Raw genomic sequence first — 10918 nt, 5'->3', positions numbered from 1 at the left:
CAATGCTATTCAGGCGATATTGAGATTTGCAATACGGGGTACACTGGAGAATCTATTTTGACACTTCTCACATATATCTGCTCTGATGTTGGCCTTATGTTCAGCCATGATGGGAGGACTGAACGCTGGGGCACAGATGGCAGCAAGTGTCTCATAAACTTGGAGGTCTTGAATATTTCAGTACACAAGGTTGAAGAGACAAAGCACGCTGTCTGCTCAGGTTCAGAGATGCCAGCTGCTGTGCGGGTGGAGAACCCTACAAGATTTACATTACACTTAAGTATGGGTGGTGGTGGTGCTTTAGCAAAACAGTCTGCACTTCATCCGCCCTGAAACTGAAATAACACCTGTCAGGCATTACAAGAGTAAAAGGCAGTAACTTCAACTTTGGGTTGAAAATGAGATTTTGTCATTCTCGTTTGTCAGCGTTTGGTCATGGGAAGATAAAAGGATCAAGAATATCCTCTTATAAAGTTAACAAAACAACACAATTTCAGAAGTCTTTTATGAGCCATTTAACTGACCAATAGAAAATAAACCTTGGAAGCATTTTTTTGTCAGCACAGGTGTTTTGAACTTAGAGAGACCACAAACTATCACATAGATGTGAAAGCTGATTTTATGTGACAGGCTGCCGGGATGACGTTCTTTTGTAGGCTAACCTAGAAGTTAGCATAACCCTGGTACCCTCAACAAGATGCCTTTGGGATTTTGAAGTTGGATTTTTGGATTATTGCAGTTTATATCAATTGAAGGTTTGGTTGAGCCAGATATAAATGCATTATAGCAATCGGCAGAAGTAAAATGGCTAATGTTCGGCTAAAGACAAACTACATCATGGTCACAAACAGCCTGACCTTTGTGTCAGCTATACTGAGCTTTCTACTACACTATATTATACAAGCCTTAATTTGGAATTAATTGATTGACAAGTTGGAAAGTTAGCTTGACTAGTTTGCAACCAAAAGCCACCTGTAAAGACTGTAAGGTCTAGTGATGGGAACAGCAGTTCTTTTTACTGTACTGAATCTCTAGAATCCGTTCATTAAAATGATTTGTTCAAAAGATTTGTTCACCGAATCCTTCAATGCTCTCTAACTCCCTGAACTGATAAGCAGCCAAACGATCCATCATTCAGTTCATGATTCAGCCCTGAGGTTCACGTTCACTTACTGAGGGACGGTGCGTTCACAATCATTCGCGGGAGACGCAGCGCTGCTTTGAGTGGTATACATGCACTAACATTATTACACGGTGAAAGTGTCCTCTGTGCACAATAAAATCACTTATACCATGGTCTGTGGGAATACTCGATTCTGATTGGCTGCAGGGTGTCCATTAACCCCTGATATATGGACACCTACTAAGTAGTTCCAGTCAAATTGACTGTTTACCGCTGTAAAATTAATGCGCTACCTGGCATATCAAATCTGAATTGTATATTTCCAGCACTGAGTGCAGTCCGTCAGTCCTTCAGTGTCTTATCCTCTGAACACCACAGGGTGGCGACTGTAACACACAAGCTGCAGAAAGTTCACTTCCCCTCTAAATTTACTGATACGCGAATAATCGAGAGGGAGGAATAATCTCACATCCCGTTCGCTGTTCAGCTCTCTGCTTCAGGCTGCGGCCACAGTAACGTTACACACGGCCGGTCATTTGTTCGTGAAAATCTTGCTATTGATTTGGGGACAATGACATTTTTGGTCCGAATTTCTTTTCTTTGGCAAGTGACCATGGTATAAGCGGGATAATGCCCTTCGAGGTGTCCATAAACAGAAGTTAATGGACTTCGCGGAGGCAACCGTCCTCCGCTGTGCGTCGGACGGTTCTTAGGCCTCCGCGTCGTCCATTAACTTCTGTTTATGGACACCTTGTCGGGCAAGGTGAACGAGAATCACGTCCTCAGCGACGCAAATCATGAGTGAGTGACAGTACGAACGTGATTCACGTCACAGCAGGTTGTTCGCGAACAACCTGTTGAGGACGTGAATCACTGAATCAGCGTGAACATGAATCAGCGTGAACGTGAATCACGTTCGCGAACGTGATTGATTTTTACTGTGCAGTAAAATCACATAACATGATGCTACACGGATGTTAGCAACTAAGCGCTAATTTTAGCAGTACGGTTACTGAACGTGAATCAACTCCTCTGCCCTGAGTGAGTGAGTGACACAAAGCCACTTTCAGCACAGTACGTGAACGAGAATCACGTCCTCAGCGACACTTCTCTGTATGCAGTAGGTTCGCAAATCATGAACGAATCACAGCGCGAATGTGAATCTCGTCCTCACAGTTCTCTCAGTGAGTCGCGGCAGTTCCACTCCCGGCTGAGTGGCGAATTTAGGAGCAACTCCTAAAAATAACGGGCGTGTCAGTCGTAACTTTAGGACTCCTAATTTTTGAAAATAAGAGTTATTCACAAAACATTTTAAGCCTAAAAGTAGCACCTAAGTCTGGGAGACCTTAGAAGTAGTCCAGAGGACTCCTAACTCGCTAAGACCTGGTCACAGCCAAATGTTTTGGAGACGCTAAATGACAGGGAATTATTAAAACGATGTCAGATGGACCGTGAAGGGACTGAAGTTGTGGTTGAGTTGGTGAGGGATGCAATAACGTTCCCAACCAACCGAAACAATCCAATAACGCCAGAGTTAAAATACACACCGGTATTTGGCTACGGGGAAAATGCAGCTCTTCGCACGGGACTAGTATTACCTGGGGACCTCAAGTGATTTAGAATGTATCCCACTACGTCCGTGTTTCGTGCGGCGCATTCGCACAGGATAAGCAAAGTCTGTGTTTTACTGACATTATCATCCGGGTCGATCGCACCGAAGCCCCTGCTGGAGCAGCACAACTGTTATATATGGATATTTTTAATATAATAACTGGTGAGCCTGTTGAAAGATGGAAAAATGTTCCTTACCGCATGCTGCCATGCATGTAATCCATCTAATCATCTTTCGAAATTTCGCTCTTCTGATGAGCCTCCTGAATTTGCACCCAAAATGCTGTCAAAACTTTCATTTATAATTCCCAACGCAGCCTCCATAATTCTCGACCGGGAAAAAGGTGGAAACACAAAAAACCTTAAGAAAAACAAAAAACGATCCCAAATCACAGAGATGCCGATTCGCACGGGACTGATATTATCACATGACCTCTGTGTTTGGTGAATTATGATAGGTAATTTGCGGTGGAATTTTTACTTTACAAATTATGGACATGGCAGATTCACACGGGATTAAGATCACAGACGACCTCCGCAATTATTAGAAATTACTGGAGGTCCCCAGGTTATACTAGTCCCGTGTGAATAGGGCTTTTGTCAATCGGAAAAAGTTGCATTCCATCAATACACAAATTGTCTTTGATGCATGTTACAATATACTGGACATTGTTGCGAAATGGCCCGGATCAACACACGATTCCCGAATTTTAATGGAGAGTGGTTTGACGCAGCTTTTCGAGCAAATGCCGCTTTTATTGGCAATTCACGTTTTTCATCGGAATCTTCTAATTTGTAGTTTTTGTCCGAAGCGTTTTTGTTGTGGGGGGGGGGGGGGGCACTTAATTCTCATCATAAACACATTTCTTTATCCAATATCTTTCCATAGGCTTTGTCATGGGCTTGCAGGCAACTTCCTTATTTTTACTTCATGCATTGCGTAGCCTAAATGACTTTTCAATGGGCTGCCCTGTCACTCAACAGCCAATCACCGTTGTCACCGCTTCTAAGTGCGTCCTTATAAAATGACGTCATCCATAGCAACAGAGAGTTACTTCTAGTTTAGGAGTTCACTGTTTTCATAACTAAAAGTAGGTCTCAGCGGCTTTGTGAATTACTTTTAAGAAACGACTCCTACATAAAAACTTTTAGTCCGATTTAGGAGTACTCCTAACATTAAGATAAAAGTCTTTGTGAATACGGGCCCAGACATTTAACTTTTCCTGACAGCAGTTGTGCTCGTATTCATATTTAAAATAGTGGAAACTGGTGATCAAATGATTTAGCAATTGGCCGGATGACATTATTTCTAACAGTGGGACGTCCTTTGAGATGAGGTAGTCGACAATGGAAGAAGCTATTTTAGGCTACCTGTGCTGTAGCGTCCACTTTTATTTTTCAACCATCATGAAAGCAGAAACTCGTCACAGAGATGAAAAGTTTGCAGACAACTTGGTCCATGGTAAGCTAAAATGTCTGTAAATGCCACACTTGTTTATTTTAAAAGGTTGATGTGTCTTTAAAAAGGCGGTTGCTAACAACTAGCGAGCTAAATGAGATGACAGAGGTTGATGGAGGCACAACAGGTCATTCCACAAAATACGGAAGATCATCTACTCACTAGTATGTCTTTCCAGCTGGACTTTAGTTCCAAACTATTCTAACTCTAACTTTACAACATGTAGCTAGTTTATATCTTTATAGTCAAATGTTTACAGTATAGTGCAATATGAAGCTTAGTGATGCTGACGCTGTGGCCACGACGTAATTCATTTGTAGCCTAACATTAGTTTTTAACCTCTGGCGATTTGCATTTACCCGTCTACAAGTGATGTTAATTTGTGAAGATTATCTTGCAGAGAAATACATGTAATTATCATAAACTTGTGTTTGCCACAGAGCTTATTTTCGGCAATAATCCATATTGAATAATAATCCCTGCCGCTCTCTGTGACAGAAATAGTGAGGCTTTGCTAAAGAGCTTGGAGATGTGTTGCTAAAAGCTGCAACCAGCTGCAGCAAGAACTATGCACAGTACATTTGAATCTGTTTGGCAGTTAGGGTCCAAATCAACAAGGTAGCTAATATTTACTGCAAAGCTGGTCGCCTGTAGGTCCATGGGAGTGCAACAGGGCAAAAAATATAGAAATGCCAACAAAAGGGCACAGAAAATAGAGAGATGTGACAAAGTTGTCGGTAAGAGCAGGAGACGGACGGGCAATTTTTTATTTTATAGTACGTTTTATTTACTATCCGCCATTGTATTTGGTGAAATTCCCCAAATAGGCTTTTTTTCAAAAAATACTTATAACATCAAATATCAGGTGTCAATAATTATAAAAAATTAAAAGTAAAAGTAGTGTCCCTGACACAGACTTTCCACTAACAACCTCACAATGCAAAATGCTATATTTTAAAATTTTAAGTTAAGTGTTAAAAATCGCACTTTATTGCTCACTCAACATTGAGAGTCTTTGGAGAGAAGTGAATGAGTGAGTGATTTCAGACACATCTTGTATTTGGTGTAATTCAAATAATAAAAGCAGGAATTAAAACACTTTACATAAGTAAACAAATTGCAATATTTTCTATTTGATTTTCGTATCAAATGTTGTTAGGTGGCTTCGATTTGGGTGCTTCATTGACTCAAAAATGCATTAAAATGGCTAACAGATGGCTTTTGTCTCTTCGCTGTCACTACTGCTGATGTGGAGGCAACAGGAACTCCATCACAACTCGTGATGTTCGAGTGTTGTTTTGCAGCAAGTGTGTCTTCACCACCCACTCTCTCTGTATTGTTCCCGTAGATTTATAGGTGCAGTGTGGAAAGAGGGGGGGTTTGGCACTGGGTTCAAGCAGCTGCCTGTTGGTCAGGTGACAGGTTAGGGTCTGCTTCCTCTCACATCCGGACAATAGGAACAGAGGAGCAGACTGTGCGTGTGTCATATGGCAGACAGATTTAATACAGTGTGAGGAGGCCTGGTTGTTATATAAAACTTAAACTCTCAGATTTACCATTTCTTGGCCTTGCTGAACTCTCTGTGTGTTAAAGTCGTGATTTAAATATCACTTCAGAGGTAGTTGAGAGAAAATTGACTTGACTGAAAATGATGTAAAAAGCCTCTAAGTTTTTGCCTTTTCCCCCCATACATTGCAACCAAGGACGTGTTGGGCCAATATTATGTTGCACTTGCAGAGAAATAATAAATCAAATATTTAAACCGTGCTGAAATAGAGTAGTAGAGTATGGGTGATTTTGGAGTGGTAGTGGCTGCACTCTTAAAAAACCTTTATCCATTGATTTTTCCAAATAGCTTTTGATACACAGGTGGCCAAAAGCCTTCATACAATTTGCAGAATAATATGCCAGCCAAACAGCCAGCACACAAGCAGAGGTTCTTCGACCAAGTTAAGCTTAAGAGATGCAAGGTTTTTTCGCGGCCACACATTTCCATTTGCTCAGCGGTAGCATTTAGGGGCCAGAGACGCTACTATTTGCTAAATTGTTCCTCGAGTCAAAGTGGATGTCCCCTGGAAATATCTGTCAGGTTTTGATAACGTGCTTGAAACCACTTGTCATAACTGTAAACATAATTGAATGGGTCAACCGATCAAAGTTCCTGTGTGTGATTATGATGGAGTGGAATGGGGTCAGTTGTCTTCGTATGCAGTGTGCACATGTGCAACTGACCAACAACAAGTCAGTAATAATAACTTTTGGCTTTGCAAGTACAAAGTCACACTGAGATTTTTCTCCAAGGTTTGTGTACACAACTTTCAACAGCCAGCTATTTACTTCTGCCTGGAGGCTACTTTTCGTGGTTCTCAGTGAAGACTCATTTTGTTGTTGGTGAAGGTCTGATGAGGTGACAAGGGCTTTTGACCGAAGGGAATACATGTTGATCAGCTTGAGTGAATCTCAACACAGTACAAGAGCTCTGCTCTATTATGCATATGCTCTAATCCTATTCTTATGTGAAATATATATTTTTTTGTTATGTTATTCAGTGATCAGAACTCAATGTACCTGGTTGCCTTGCTCACCATGAGTCAGTGCTACAAAGACAGATTATGTTTAGGAAATGGGACGTAGCATCACACAAAACATTAACATCAACGCCAACCATTGCATCGCAAGCTGGATGTCACAAGGCAGAAAGAAAATAGTGACGTGGTGATGAAAGGTTAAGCGATTTATGGTCAAAAGGCCCAGTGTCTTAAAATTCTGACGAGTTAACCACGCTCCACCTCATTTAACACATAGATCCACCTCCTCTCATTCACTCACAGCGCTGTCTTCTTGTCAGCTGTCTGTCTGTCAAGGGTTTTGGGAATAGTTTGCATTTAGGGCAAATGAACAAGGAAAGGCAAACGATACAAGCATGCCCATATGTACAGCTATGCTAAAGACCAGAGCTTATGGACAACAAATTAATCGAAACGCACGGACAAAAGAATTTTGAGAGGTTGATGACAGCTCCCGTTTCAACATCCCTGAAATGTTAAACAACATGGACCTGTAAACTGGTGCTGACAAGCATGTTGTTCTGTTGTTACCCCTCTGTAATTCTCAAAGCTGAGCTAATTCTCCTATCAGGCCTGAGATATCTCAGATAGAAGAACTTTGGTTGATCGGAAAATTCTTGATTATATGTATCTTAAAAATCTAATGGGAATTGTATGCCAGTACCAAGACAATGCTAGCTGGGCAAATAATTCATTATTTATACTGAAGATAGGATCTGGTAGTCATGTGTTCTTTCAGAGCAGCAACAAGACTTCCTGTATTAGTCGCTGGCCTACAAAATAAAAGTGTTATTTCTATGATTATTTTATAGTTAGGTTAAATTACTATAACGTGGTGTTTAATTTAAATCCAGAATTCCAAAAAAGGCTGCACAGTTAATTTAATTATTCAAATGACTATATTGCCAAGTGCAATATCCCAATAGCAATGAACTGCATTTCTTTTGACGAAGGTATCATTTGTGACCAGTGACTAATTATTTTGAGAAATTGTGAATCATACTGCAGTTGCAAAAATTCTGTCAAAGTGATTGCATTGTTTTTATTATTATTATTATTATTATTATTATTATTATTATTACTATATCATGCATGCTTATTCCAAATACAGTGGTGCACATGGATTTCCACATTAGAAAATATTTCTACCTTCTGACTCTGGGGGGGCTAGTTACCCTGTTTTTATTGATTTATTTTTTTGTTAACCGAGTTAATTAACAGGGACAGATCAATATATAAATTATTAGGGATTATGTTTCCTTTTCTCTTCTTGAAATAGCTGTATTATAACATACATAATGGTATTTCAAAATGATATATTCAAAACTATATTTGATTTAAACTAGTCCTGGAACTGTTCTAAAGGCAGTCACATTGAAAATGGTAATAGTTTAACCTTTAAATACTGTAGCTGACACAGACATTATTATACTAAGATTCAAAAAGAGGGTGAAAAAGGATACGACATAAGTGAAAAGTTACCGTCGAAGCAGTCCAGTTTTGCGCTCACTGCAGAAATACTCACACTGAGAAACGCTTTACTCAGGCAAAGTCCTTGTGCGGTTGTATATATGACATAGTCTTTGTTCAGACCTCTGTGTCAATTTTGCATCTGGACCCGAATTTGAAAAAGGAGCAATTTCTCCAAAGATCGGGTGCAATTTACAAATGAATTTCCTTCACGCTCGACTGCTTCATAAAAGAATTTGTCCTGACTCAGATTGAACACAGTTGAATGATCCTATCCATATTCCCGACTTCTTTACGAGACAATGTTTTCCATTTTCTCAAACACAGAAGTCTAAAATTTCCATGTTCTCAGGTGCAACAAGTGTTACTGATTGGGCCCTTTTTTTTGTCTGCCTCCAACCTCTTGTTAGGTCACCGACTGGAACAAAATGACACTGGAAAGAACTCGTGCTCTTTCAAGGATAAAGGGGATCCTTTTTGAGGTGACACAGCTTTACACTGTCACTTTTCTCAGCTGCTCCAAATAAAATGATTAGTATTGGTTTTATATGCAGTTTTTATGCTGTAGTTAAGTAGAAATAATTGCTAAATAATCACGAAAAGAACAGATTCAATGAAAGCAATTATAGCAAATGCAGTTGGTCCACTTTTAATAAGTAGAGATTACTTATACATCTATTAAAAAGATACATTTAAAAAATCTGCTTTTCTATTCTATTTTCTTTGCACCTTGACCTGGACATGTATGTAAGGCTGCACCTAACAGTTATTTTCATTTTTTATTAATCTACAGTGTATTTTCTGGATTAATTGATTAACCATTTTGTCAAAAAAAAATGTCATATGCGATTAAAAAGGTCTTGAAAAGTCGTATAAGACAAAAAGAAAGCAGCAAGTCCTCATGTTGAACCAGAGAGTGTTTCTCTCCGTTTTTCTCTTGACAAATGACTTTTTATCGTAAAATACAATTAACTTCATTATTATTATTGGAATGTATGGTAATTTTAGCTCTACGTTTGATTTAAATTGTTTTATTTTATTGCTCAAAGTGACGTGTTCAGATATCGACGCCATAGCTAACGGTGGTTACTTTTGGATTTCACTGTACTTATTGATCTTTAATGGGTGTGTGCATACATGTAAGGACATGCAATCCCACAAAAATATCTCACATATGACATCATGCACCTGCCATTCACACTCCCAAAATTACTACATGTTATGATGTTAAAAACTGCATTGATACATCCTGGCATGATGTGTCCTAACCTTTGGTGCGATTGATTTATGCGAAGCTAAAGGTGAGGCCATTAGTTTCTGGTATGAGATCCCTCTGTGAGGCCGATTCTGAATTTATAAAATTTCAAGAAGCTCAGATAATTTAATTTGGAGTGCCCTTTTATAGGTTAGGTCACCTGCAGCGCACCCTGCAAATTGAATAAAGAACAGTAATAGAAAACAGGATGTCAGGTGGGCTCCCTGCTTATAAAATCATTAACAACAGTGTGTCTTTTCTCATAAAGGAGCCCATTTATTCCGAGGAGGAAATGTTATGAAAGTGTAGGGCGCAACTCAATTTATTTTTCATTAGGAATTAACTCAGGAAAGACACTGAGAGGGTTAATAGGTGTGCGTGTACATCAGCGGTGTGAGCTAATAGGTTTGAGAGAAGCCTGTTCAATAGACTGACATACATTTTTTAAATAATGCTCTCAACCCTATGTGAATTTTTCTTAAGTAAGTTGCCATCCAGTTGTGCTGTCTTACCTCATTGGTGTGCTGGGTTTATTGTTCGTGTGACAATATAATTTCATTCAGATTCTGAAGTTAGTGCTTTTTAACATAACTGAGTTGTACTCTTAAATTCCCTGTCATATTTATCTCCCTTGTAAAGAGGAAGGATAAGAGACAGAAACAGGCCGCACCCCCCACAGTGGGCTCATGCTGATGGCTTTGTTTGGGTCATATCAGAATAATGCAGCAGCTAGGTCAAATCCTCTCTATCCTTAACAGACTTCCACAGAGCTCCTGGTGCTCCCAGCATGACTCAGGCCATGTACCGCAGGAGGTAGAAAACCCTGCCTAATCCCTTCAGTGCTTTTACAAATATCTATATTTCATCGCTGAGGAGATCTGAAGATTACCGCTAGAGCCCATGTATCTGTGGACAATGAGTTATTATTGTACCCACATGGTGGTTTTTCATCGGCCCAGCGATCTATTTCATGGCTCAGGCAGCTTTTCAGCCATGGATCTTGGGAATACAGTAGAGTACGTGTTAGCGCAGCTGCCAGACTCAGTGTTTCTTGTTCTTGTGCTGGGTTTTTTTCTACGGGTTAACATCACCTATTGCTGGCCCAAATACTGTGAACAACGCTTTCCTTTTTAATTTGGAGATAATTAGTCAATACCTTGTAAATTAATTATTAAAACCAAAAAGTTTTGGAACTGTTCTCTGTCAATAGAGCAGGTTTTTCTTTTTTTTTTTTTTGGGGATATGGTTTTTCGCTGTTTCAAACTTGAAGTTGAGTTGAGTGAGAGCAGCAATGTGATCAACCTTGAACAATTTTGGACTCTCAAGCAAGGCACTCACTCTGTTTGGAAAACTGGCCACTTATTGCCTGACACTGCTGCACTATTTTTTGCCACATATTGCAAGTGTTTGGAGAAATTCCCAAACAACAGTCG

The sequence above is a fragment of the Sparus aurata genome, chromosome 11 (genome assembly GCF_900880675.1).
Source record: "Sparus aurata chromosome 11, fSpaAur1.1, whole genome shotgun sequence".
In the NCBI taxonomy this organism is placed as follows: Eukaryota; Metazoa; Chordata; class Actinopteri; order Spariformes; family Sparidae; genus Sparus; species Sparus aurata.
The sequence above is the reverse complement of the archived record's forward strand: the minus strand, read 5'-3'. Positions refer to the sequence as shown.